The 12,295-nt window shown below is 40.7% G+C and overlaps 1 protein-coding gene across 2 annotated transcripts in view; it reads left to right on the top strand.

The window, feature by feature from the left end:
• The window catches only part of LOC107385636 (RNA-binding motif, single-stranded-interacting protein 2), a 57,933-nt gene that overhangs the window by 16,209 nt on the left and 29,429 nt on the right, over positions 1–12,295 (top strand). The gene's annotated exons all lie outside the window — the stretch shown is intronic.

The following is a 12,295-nucleotide window of genomic DNA, read 5'->3' as shown; positions in this document are numbered from 1 at the left end:
GTGCCATGTTGCTTTGCAACAAAACTTTATGTTTTTTAAGCATCGACGTTCATTAATCGATGCCAAAACAACATGTTAAGCTTTTAGATGCATCGCCACATCGATTCATTGCACCCACCCCTAACGAGCCATAAATCTGCATGTGCTGTAAGTCAGTTAGCCGGTCAGACAGTCATGGGTTTCCTCTGCCTGAGGAAAGGAGTGTCAGTGGACTCGGCAGCAGGAAAAACAGACCTCCCAACAGTCAGGAAATCCTTGGAATCCAGTGGGTCATATGAGGGTCAACTGGAGAAGTCCTGCAGGCTGAGACGGAGATGATAAAAAACAGAAGTGCAGATACACTTGAGGAACGATGCACTTGTGACACTATCCAACTATTGGACATGCAGTTAGAAACCTTTTCTGAATCATTTCTAACACACCTATAATGTAAATGAAGGTTTCCACTACAGTTTGATATTCTGCATTCTTAATGGAAGTTAATGTAAATGTACGGGAAGCGGTGATATTTATAGAGATGCTCTTGATGTTTACCTTTGGTTTGGTCCTAAATATAATCCAGAGATATTTTCAGACTGCCTGAGGAAGAGTGAGATGAAGCATCATGACTACAAAGTTAAACCACAGAAATAGCCTGGGGGACTCGCAAATCAGCATGGCAGCAAATGCAGTTTCCAGCTTTACTGCCTCCGTTTTAATTATTCTCATCTTTTAGATTAGCCTTTATTAGCAGTTTAAAGTATACAGGGATGGTCTCGTATAGGTGTAAGGTTTCGTCTTTGTTTTCATTTAAAACGTAAGGGTAGACGAATCAAATTGGTCTGTGATCTTTAAAGTTCAATAAAGGGTCACAGGAGCATTGTGGGTTTCTTTTCAAACATATTTGACCCTTTAGAGAACCCAGCGATAAACTTCCATACGCAGGCTTTTATATGATTGGAAGCAGTATACTGTGGTGTCTGTACATGTGTGAGTGGCATATTACAGTTGATTTATGGGTTGCTGCTCCGACATGTTCCCAGTGTTGTCTGGAGGACGACTGGGACTTGGCACTCTAGGCCTTAAAAATCCTTAAAAATGACAATAAATAGTTTCCAAAAGTCTTAAATTACCAAAGACCAATAAACAAGATTATTTTATTTCTATAAAATTTTCGTGAATTTCTAGTTAGTGTTCAGCATTTTTTGTGTATGGTATTGGCGTAAGCGGAACCGTACACGTTCGGTTGGTTGTGAAAGGGGGCCATTTTTAGATGAGCACGTTAAGCTAGTGGGAGTTTGCGCCATGGGGAAGTGCAACATTAATGGTAACTGGATGGCTAATCCCACGTTCACGACGTGGTTAGCACCGGTTCCAGGCAATAGCTGGAAATTATAGCTTAAATTTAATTTAAAAAATAGCTGAAATTTGGTAGCCTGGCAAGCCAGACTAAGTAAATGTATTATTTAGTCTGGCCACGCTCCATTGACGGCTCTTGGTTGTGGGGCGGGTTCTACCGTTGTCTTTAAAATGATCTCCGCATTCCACTGGACAATGAATGTGACATACTCTTGTTTCACTCTGTTGCATCATCCCACCCACCAGGCATATAGAGTGCCCTGATTGGCCCACAAAGCGGATAAAGCTCTGTGATTTGTTCACTAAGCAGATAGAGCACTATGATTGACCCACCATTATGGACCAATCACAGCTCTTTATGTGTTTGAAACCCCTCTAGAGAGCTGTGATTGGCTAGCCAGAGTCCTGGTAGGAGCTGCTGAGGTTCCAATGGAGCATGCCTAGACCATTCTTTGCAAAGCAAGAATTTGGTCTAGTTCACTAGGCTAGAAATTTGGTCCAAGTGGCCTAAAAAAAGGTCTTAAAAAGTCTTAAATTTGGCTCCCTTAAACCTGCAGATACCCTGGATAAAGACTGTATGAATGAGATTATAGGTCTCTGCTTTCCTGAGCTTTCATTCACAAATTAGCTGCCTCCAAAATGTATTTATCATGAATCACACGGTGACAAGATAAACTCCTGCCCTCTGGCTCATTTTAGAGTTGTCCAGAGGTTTTTACCCAACACAAAAAGGTCTGTGGACTTATCAGTAAGAGCAAGCAGCTGATTTTTCTTTTGCAACAATAATGTGAAATATAGTGATGCAATGTTTCCAAAACAAACATGTTCTTCTTAAAGACCAATCTGTTGTGTCCAATCTTTGTTGCACCTGTCAAAAATGCCTTCCCTTTGTTGTTTACTCCAATTAAGTCATTTTTTCTAAAGAGGGTGGACAACTTAAAGAGCAAGTCACCCCCAAATCATCTTGTTTTGCTGATAAACTATATAAATGAGTGTCTAATCGGACTGTAGACGTGTAGTCATTAATTAGGCACTTTGGTGCATCTTAGTAGAGATTCAAATTTTCTGCCTAAAACAGTTAGCGTTGTACCCTATTCACGCAAAAACTCTGCACTGCATCTGAATTAAAATCTGTCATCGCTATTGGCTAAGATGTACCTTATGACATCAGCTGGTACGTTATGATGTCACAATGTCGTTGTGAGCCTGTGTGCATGTGTTTGCTATCGGCTCCACCCATTCAGTCTGCCAGGCAACAGCAATTGTTGCATTTTTCAAACAGGAAGTGGGAGTGGAATAAAATTCTGGCAGGAGGTGACTTGCTCTTTAAATCGTTTCAATCTTTAAAATCTTACATGTTTACATGCATGATTCTATTTCCTATTATAATTTTCTGAACTAATTCACTGTTAAATTAAGGCAAAGCGATATTAAAAAGAATTCTCACTGCAATTTTCTTCTAACCCTGTGATATATATAACAATATTAAAAATACACAAACATTCTACAGGTGACTTTAATAGATATAAGTATGCTGCCATATCTTGCCAGCTGGTTAGCAATGAACCTGTTGGTGTTAACTAGGTGATAGCTAACCTTCTCTTGGGTCAAATCAGTGTTTTTTGCAACATGATACAATCGTAACTGTAGGCATATTAAAAGCTTTAGTCAAACCACTCGAAAATGCAAAATAACGTCCAACTAGCCACTCGAAGTCTGATATCTTCAACTATTCAAATTCAAATTCAAAATTACTTTATTAATCCCAGAGGGAAATTGGCTGACAAGTCAAAGTATTCAAAATTGTGTAGCATTTAATGAAATTACTTGAGTTCGTTTGCATCTGACATCACAGCAGCAAAGTCAATATGATGAGGGAAACAACATTCTATCAAGTACTTTACTTGGCACATCTAATGTCAATGGTCAGCAAACTTTATAGCTAGGGTTGGGCATCAAGCATCGATTGGAATCAGGACTGATTTTCAGTTTTACCTGGAATCGTTCAAATTTTTTAAATTCTGATTTGTAGTTGTGACACCTTGTTCAGTGATGGGAAGAAGAATCCGCTGAATACCAACGAAGAAGAACCCGCTGGAAGTGTTTGCCTTACCGCACAGTCATGGAAAATGTATGGAGGCATTCTAAAGTGTGGCCTCACTTTAGAATGTTCATAGAGATAAAATTCATGGAGAAATTCAGACCATTTCATCAAGTATGACCCGTGGTTTTAGCTGGGTCATTTAAAACGTGCAGCGATTTTTGCCTGATGTAGATGCATTATGACATGCTTATCTGATTCCTTTTGCTATTGTAACCCAAGGTGCTCGTATTTAACTGCTAAAGTAATAAATCACTGACTTAAAAAAAACTGAGACACAACTAGGGCTGGGCAATCAATCGAAAATGTATCGTTATTGACGTTTCTGACTCTTATCGAGATAATTTTTCCCATGTCAATCAATTTAATACATAAAAAATGAATAGATGTGTGTAGGTTGGCAACGTTCATGTCCCTTTAAGAAGCTGTACCACCTTGAGTCACGTAAAAATGTGACTTAACGTAATACACGTGACAGTCCCTTCTAGTGGACAACTTTTGTTTCTGCACATACCTGTAGTTATCATCCATTTATCGTTATCGAGGTAAAATCCTCAATGTACCGTGATATTAATTTTAGGCCATCTCGCCCAGCCCAAGACACAACCTTCTTTAAAGAGACAATGTGTAGTTTTTATCGTTAATCTCTGGAAATATCCATCAAAATGTTGTTGACAATGAATTAAATGATGCCCAACATATAACCATAAAAATCAGGTCTAAAATACATGAGAGAGGGTCTAAGTCTCAGGGCGACGCCATATTCAATGTCATGTTTCCTGCTGTGGGTGCCCGTGAGGACAAAAGGCATTCACTGATTTGTAACAAGCGGTTACTAAACTTTCACCGTTCATAAACGTTGTTGTTTTACACATTTACCTCTTTACTCATTGCCACTGATGAAAAAGAGTCTGATGTGCTTGATATTTTGCTGAGGTTTGCACTCCCCAGAGCTTTTTGACCCTAATGAGGATCCGTTGGTAAGGTCTTATTCCAACACAAAAATACTGCTTGCTTGCAACAATTTAGAGGTGTGAATCTTCACTTGTCTCCCGATTCGATTCGATTACGATTATTGGGTCAACGATTCAATTCGATATCCCGATGCATCACGATGAATCACGATTATTTCATATTGATTTGTTTTCATCGATAAATAGAAGATGTCAGATAATTGCTTTTTATGTATTTATTTTTTTTTATCAAAAACGTAATTGACACAACCTGCCATCTCTCAAAAGCTCTCCATTCACATCAGGTTAGAACAAAACATTTTAAACATTTAAGAAGATTTAACAAAGTAAAACAATCTGTTTCCTCGTTCAACACCACGCCTCAGGCTGAGAAAAACACGCTTTGCAAAAACTCACAAAATCTAGAAAAAGTACTGAAAACCTACAGGACACATAATGTAATAATAAAATACATAATGGGTTCATGTATGAGTGTTTAATGTCTCTGAGAAGGTTTAGAGTCCAATATTTATGCCACAGTTGAAGGGTGTCGGAAATAACACCAAATGAAATGTTTGACTTAGTTTATTTCATTTGAACCCAGTGGTTCATTTCTGAAATGTTGGAGAATGAATGAAGTTCTGTTTGATGCAGAAAATAATAAAACAAAACAAATTCTACACTTCCAGTAATATTTAAGATGTGTGTTTTATTCTTTCTGATAATAACACCAGCAGAAGGCTGTGGGCTGGATTAGGATTAAATTACCCAGCTGATGGATCTCCTTCACTAACCAGCTAACTACAAACCTTTCCACTAACCTGTCCTGTGTGACCCTCACCATGTGACCCTCATGTCCATGCTGTCTCTGGAGGAGCAGATAGGAAACCAGACTTCCTGTGATCTAAAATGAACCAAAGCTTCCTCCCAGCTTCTCTTTAAGCTGAATTTAACATCAGTTTATCGTCATGAAACAAAAGAAAAAAGTGGAACAAAAACTTCTATCTTCTATTTCTCTCTCCTTTTAACTTCTCCGTGTCCCTAAATAAAAGAGACAGACGATCACGCTGCAGTCGCCGTCATTGACCCCGCCCCCTCCCCCGAGACCGGATCTCCCAGCATCACAGCACTCGGTCTGACTGAGCGCTTCCAGGAGAAATAATAATGAAATTATGAAAATAATGAGTGTTTGGAGCATCGGTTTGGAGGAGCGTCCTCCGATCCTCTCTCTTGTGTGAGCAGACAATTCCACTCCTGTTGCTGTGCGAGCGAGCGGAGCGGGCCGCGTGACAACCCGCTCAATTAACACTATTCACGGCCCAAATCCAACAGAACCGGTCGGGCTGATTTGGTTCCGGTTCGGTCTCAGGTTACAACTCTAGCGCTCAGCCCTGCAGTACCACATTAAGGCGGAACCACTTGGTAAATGTGGAGGACACTCACTCTGACAGATTTGGATGCTGCGCTGGGGCCGCCGTTAAAAAAAACAAAACTGCATTCCACTATAATCGATTATGGCGTACTCTTCTACGATGCAGATTATGTCCGCATCCCGATGCATCGATTATTTGATTATTTTCCTCAGCTCTATCTACTGCCCCTATCGCCAGGAAAAATACACACCGTCACTTTAAGGGAGTGGTTGACTTGTTTAATCAATACTCTTGTAGTGGTCTCAAGTAGGAATGAAAGCCTTGTAAAATATACCAATGCACCAGTTCTAAAAGTTGCCCACACCACAGCTGAGCTTCAGACGGCAGGTTTTGGACTCTTATTTCTTCGTATTTGAACATCTCACCCCGGATTGGATAACAAAACCATAACTCTACCACTGACTTGCAATGTGGATGTTTTATCTCCACAAATAACACAAGTCTAGGGGGTTTTGCTAAGGCTAACAGTTAGCTTAAACTAGCCGAGACGTACGCTGCTGTTTCCTGGACGCTAAACCAACAACAGCCTTCCTTGTCATGAGTTAGGATGAGTGAGTCCATGTGTGATGTTGCTCTGTCACTTTTATAATCCTAGAGTTTCACCATCTAGTTTCTATCAGAAGCTAATGCAGGAGATAGGTGTAGGTGACTATTTTCATGTTCAGCCTGCATGAAAAACTCAGAGTGATGATTATCATCAGAAATGTTTTTTAAATGATTTTTTAGTTAACCACATGCTGGGTACATCATGTTTTTGTCCTGCAGACTGCAGCCTGGTGTATGTTCATTTCTGAAACAACTTGCGTTCAACTGCTTTCGTTTTTTCTGAAAGTAAAACAGTGATGGATCAAAGTGTGCAACCTAAATGACTTTATTAAAGACAAAATTACAAATAATGATGTTAAAGTCAATAATAAAATCATCCAGTCAGCTGCAAATGTCCAAGAATGCTGCTGATCTCACCGTTGTAGCACAGTTTTAAAATGCAGTGATGAATTTCACACAATAATCATAATAAAGCAAAACCATATAGTTTTATCCCTAATTCTAAGTTAGTCGCTTTGGATAAAAGCATCTGCTAAATAAATAAACATAAACATAAACAATTCTTGTTTCTGTTTTTTCACACGAAAACAAAAAGCTGACAGGAAGGAGCATGAGGGTTTTTCCTTTTACGTTGAAAAGATTTTACCTTTGCTTCATCTGTCTACCATGAAGGAGCTCGCATTGAGGTTACAGGGTCGCTCTCAGAGGACTGAGTCTGTTTTTCTGAAGTTGCTGCTAACAAAGTAGAGGTCAGAGGGGCTGTCCTAGAGGGGCTTCATGTCTTATGAATGGTGTCTAATTAGCAGAATTGGTTGATAGTGTAGGTGGTCCTTGTTTGACAGTCTTCCTGCTGGGCTTTTCCTAAACAGCACTCGGCTGATCAGGGACCCTTCCCTCCCTCATTAAATTAACCCATTGTCCTTTTGTTGCCTCTATCCAATACTTTTCTCAATATGACTCTCCAGCCTCACAGCTGCTCTCCGCCGAGCTCAGCCAGAGACCGTTTTGTTTTTTTCTTGTTTATTCACGTGGAACATTAAATTAAAGAAATCTAAATTAATGTGATCAAAGTCATTTTCTCACAGCAAACTGACACAGGCCCAGAGAGCCTGGCCTGCTCAAAGCTTTGCTATTAATTGCATCACCTCTCTTTGGAAAGTAGGAAGACTGAGTCCTGGAAGGAGAGGTTTGTTCTCTGTGTTCATAACAAGCATATTGATCATGAATCCACGTTTGTTTGGACCGCTAAAAAGAATGCATGTGTTTGGTTACGCAACCCTCTGTGTGATATCTCCAAGGACAGCCACAGTCCCATCATGAAATGAGATTAGAAGATGCACGGGTTGTTGCGCAACTTCCCTTCTTGTTCCTAGCAGTGAGTCACGGACTAGTTGACTTACGTAGTCGGCAACTTGCTGGCATTTTGTCCTCGTAGACGAATGAGATGGAGTAGCAGGGAGGAAGAGATGCGGGGTAAGTCTCTGCAGATGCTGGTAGTGTTGACATCATGTAGAAGCTCATGGTAGCGTTCTCATTCTAGGCTGCAATGCACCCTTGTTTCACTTTTGAACTGAAAATGAGACATTTTTCATTTGAAAATGTGAGTTTTGTTTTTGCGTTCACAAAATGTACCGTTTTCCTTAAACAAAATTCACACCTAATCTTCACACATAAAAACCCCACTCTGGTCTCCTTGATGATTGAGCTGTTATCATTAAAGCCTGCCAAACATACACAGGGTTTCTCCACCCATCAACAATAGCTTATGATCCCTACTCTACGTAATTTAGGGCATTTTAAAGGGTTCCAAGATATTTAACCTTATACAGTAAAGAAGCACACTGGCTTTTTGTTTTACCATTTCTATACATTGTGGGAACAAAGTAATTTAAACAAACGAGTCAGATTTCTGCTCAAACTAAAGGTTTATGACATTGGAGAATCAACATGTCAGCTGAAGGTTGTTTTTAAAACTTGGCTGACTTCATTCATAACAGTTCCATCTCTAAGGACAGGTTTAAAGAGCATATTGCAGGTTAGAGCCTCCCATCACATCACTGGGATTATAATCCTCTGGTTTGAAGTGCATGCCACAAACAACCGTGCTTTAAGCTGCACAAAACGCACCAGGAACAAAAGATTGTGCCGTTCGTTCTCTTATTTGGAAACCCATGGACTTGATGTCCGGACCTGCTGGAGTTTGTACAGCCTCCTCAAACACAGTAGAAAATTTAGGAAAAATGAACGCAATCCAAAAGTAGTGAACACACACACACACACTGATTCGATAACACGACCTCTCTACCCGAAAACTACCTACTGGCCATGCTGAGCTTCAGGCAGGACTAGCTCACAACTGCCCTTTTTTTACGTCAGAGGTTAAGATCATTTAAAAAAATGATTTTGGTAGAGCTGCACAATATATCGTAAATATATCGTTATCGCAATATCAGCCTGCACACTATGCATATCGCAAAGAACAGATATTTATCGCAATGAATGGTCAGCTCAAATGTTTGCTACACATAATGCATTCTGTCGGTCAAATGGAATTATTGTGTTTTTTTAACAAATCAAATAGAGCTCTTCACCCATTTGGCCAATTGGGTGGGTTCTCATAGGTTAGATGCCCGCCCCCGAGGCGGACGGCATTTAATTTTGATGGTTAGCAAACACCTGAGTTAGCTTAGTTCTGCTCTTTCTGCTGATTCTGCTTTTCCCGGGATTCACTGATTGTCTTTTCTTGTTCATTTTCTTTTTCCCTTTCCTCACATCTTTTGCTTTTCTCGTTTTTATGATTTTTCTTTTAATTTCTTTGTTTTGGATAATTTTTGTTCCTGAGTTAAGTTTTTATTTATCGCAAGTAATATCGTCATCTCAATATTAATCATTGTTATCGAATATTGCAGGTTTTCCTAATATTGTGCAGTCTTTAGAAGCTTTGCTGAAAAAAGCCACTTTTTACTTTAAATAAGGGGCTGTTATGTATTGTAAAAGAAAATACCCACAATAAGCATTTCAAATAGTATTTTGTGGACAGCATTTGAAATGGTAAATGGCCTGTATTTGAAATAGCGCCTTCTAGAGTCCTGGAACCCCTCAAGGCGCTTTACAACACAATCAGTCATTCACCCATTCACACACACATTCACACACTGGTGGGGATGAGCTACAATGTAGCCACAGCTGCCCTGGGGCGCACTGACAGAGGCGAGGCTGCCGAGCACTGGCGCCACCGGTCCCTCCGACCACCACCAGCAGGCAACGTGGGATAAGTGTCTTGCCCAAGGACACAAAGACAGCGACAGACTGAGTGGGGCTCGAACCAGCAACCTTCCGATTACGGGGCGAACACTTAACTCCTGTGCCACCGTCGCCTTATTTTATATGAAAATAAAATAAAATTTAAATAGGAATTTTCTCTTTAACATTTTTTTATCATGATTTTCAGAGTAAAAATTGGCTGGACACTGGTAATGGACAAAGTGAGTTGCGTAATCTTTTTTTTTTTTAGCTAGAAGTTCAGGAAATTTTCTAGGAGGGTGTAAGGGGACAGGGAAGATGGCTCAGTCCTCTCAGCTGTTGTCTCCATACAGAATCAGCTATTTCACGACTTTGTCAAGACATAAACATATTGTGATTGTTTCAGCAGTGACTGACATCACTGATCAGTGCCAAAAGGCTCTCATGGAAATTAATAACATTGAAATAGATGTATTATCTCAAACTACACCGTAATTCAATCATTTCGAAGGACGCATTAAGAGAATGGCTGTGACATAAAAAGTGATGTTCAACAACCCAGAAAAAAAAACACAGTTTTTTATGTAGGAAGCTGCAAAGCAGCATAAATGACAGCATTGTGGTGGGATTTCTGTGTTTTCGGTGTTGGGACTTTAGAAATGGCCATTTCAAAGCAGCATGAAGGCTGCTTATTTCGTATTTCTTCCATTTGTTGTCATCAACATCTCTTCCAATTTTACATATGCTGGTTGTTTGGTTGGCAAATGGAGCCAATCAACATCAGTTAACCACAAGTCCCGCCCAGTGACTCTAGGCCATTTCTGAGTACTTACCCTAATGTAGGTTGGTCCCTGAACACTAACATGAGCCAACTAATGATAAAAGAAACAAAGAAGTAAAAAGATGCAGACTGTTAAAATATTATTTCTTACAAGTCCAGTAGCAACAAAGCCAGGTCAGCATCAGCCTGTGATTTCACAGCCTCCTTTACCTCTACCTCAAGAGTGTAGACTCTGCCAATGTTTTCTCTGGTTTAGCTCTTTGCTTCACCTCCAAAGACATTCTCTGACTCTTAATTCAAGGCTCTGTGATAATGACATCAAAAAAAGCTAATTTCTTTTTTCTTATTTTTCTCGGGGGTATTTTTTTTTTTTTTTTGTGACGGCCGGCAAACTGGAAAAGCTATCTGCTAGCCTTTTATTTGCTACCGGCATGGAAAAGAGCTCACAGCCTTTAAGCAGGTAAAGAGTGCCCTCTATATAGCATCTATATGCACCCTATAACTGTTAAGTGCTGCTTTTGGCCAGCAGAAGGCTGCAGAGTGGAGTCAGATCTAACTCAACAATTCAATGTTAAATGTTAAAGCTCTAGCTCAGGGGTGTCAAATTCAAACTCACACGGGGCCGAAATGAAAATCTGGGACGGAGTCAAGGGCCAAACTTAATATTTTTTGAAAAAGTGACGGCAAATTTGCACATTTTCTTTATCAACATATATGCAATTTTGAACCTTTAAATTTGGAAACAAACATATTTCTGCATTAACGCCGGGGACACACCGGCCGCGGAAGCGCCGCGAAGCGCCGCGAAAATGGGGCCGCCTTCATTCGGCGCCCTTGTTAAGCTATTCTATAGACCACATGGGCCGCCGAAGTGCCGCGAATCGCCTCGCGCCGGCGCGCGCCGTGCAGCGATCATTTCGGCGTCAGCTCTATTTTTTTCGCGAGCCGCGGGTGAATCGCGTCAATTCTGGCAGGAAGTCAAACCTAGACATAAGAGGCAGGCCGGTAAAGTTAACAAAATAAAGCATTTCAAAATAAAATTCCGCAATAGTCAAATGTGTTCGTAATCAGACACTGCAGAAAAACCACACGAACACACACACACACATCGAACTTGTGTGCGTGTGTGACCACGTGAAGGGGTGTGTGGTTATGGGTGTCTTTTCACCGGAGCAAACAGGACAGAGAGGTAGAAAGTCTGAGGCAAGCAGTTAAGATGGATGACTTTAAATTAATTATGGAAGTTGAGAAACACAAGGAGCTGTACGACCCCCGAAAAACATGATTATTTACGTTACGTGCCCATTTCGGAAGAAACTGCTAGGATACAGCTGCAGAATTGGAGCGGGTTCCAAGAGATTCATCTGGCAGAAACAACTCATACCATAGGTTCACACACACACACACACACACACACACACACACACACACACACACACTCACACACACACACACACACACACACACACACACACACACACACACACACACACACGCACGCACATGCGCGCGCGCACACACGTAGAGGAAAATAGCTGAGAAAAGGCAGAGAGGAAATGGAGGACACCAAGTGTTTTAAAAGAAAAACTACAGCTGAGCCGAGGCGCGCCTCGACTGGGGCGCGTCTGATCTGAACTGAGGAGCGGCGAGCAGCGGCCGAATTTCGTGAGCGATTCGCTTCTCGGCGCTTCGCGGCGCTTCCGCGGCCGGTGTGTCCCCGGCGTTAACACTGAATGTGGAATAACCAAATTACACACGAGCAAGTCAGTTTTAAATAAAAGGCATCAGTGGTATTCATTACTTGTGGTATAATCAGCATTTTTTAAATCTATTCAGGATTTATGTTTTCTGGTTTATTCATTTTTCTTATTTTTTATTCTCCTGTTTTTCTCCTGTAATA

This window comes from Nothobranchius furzeri, chromosome 3 (assembly GCF_043380555.1).
Source record: "Nothobranchius furzeri strain GRZ-AD chromosome 3, NfurGRZ-RIMD1, whole genome shotgun sequence".
Lineage (NCBI taxonomy): Eukaryota > Metazoa > Chordata > Actinopteri > Cyprinodontiformes > Nothobranchiidae > Nothobranchius > Nothobranchius furzeri.
This window is presented reverse-complemented; position numbering and strand designations above follow the sequence as displayed.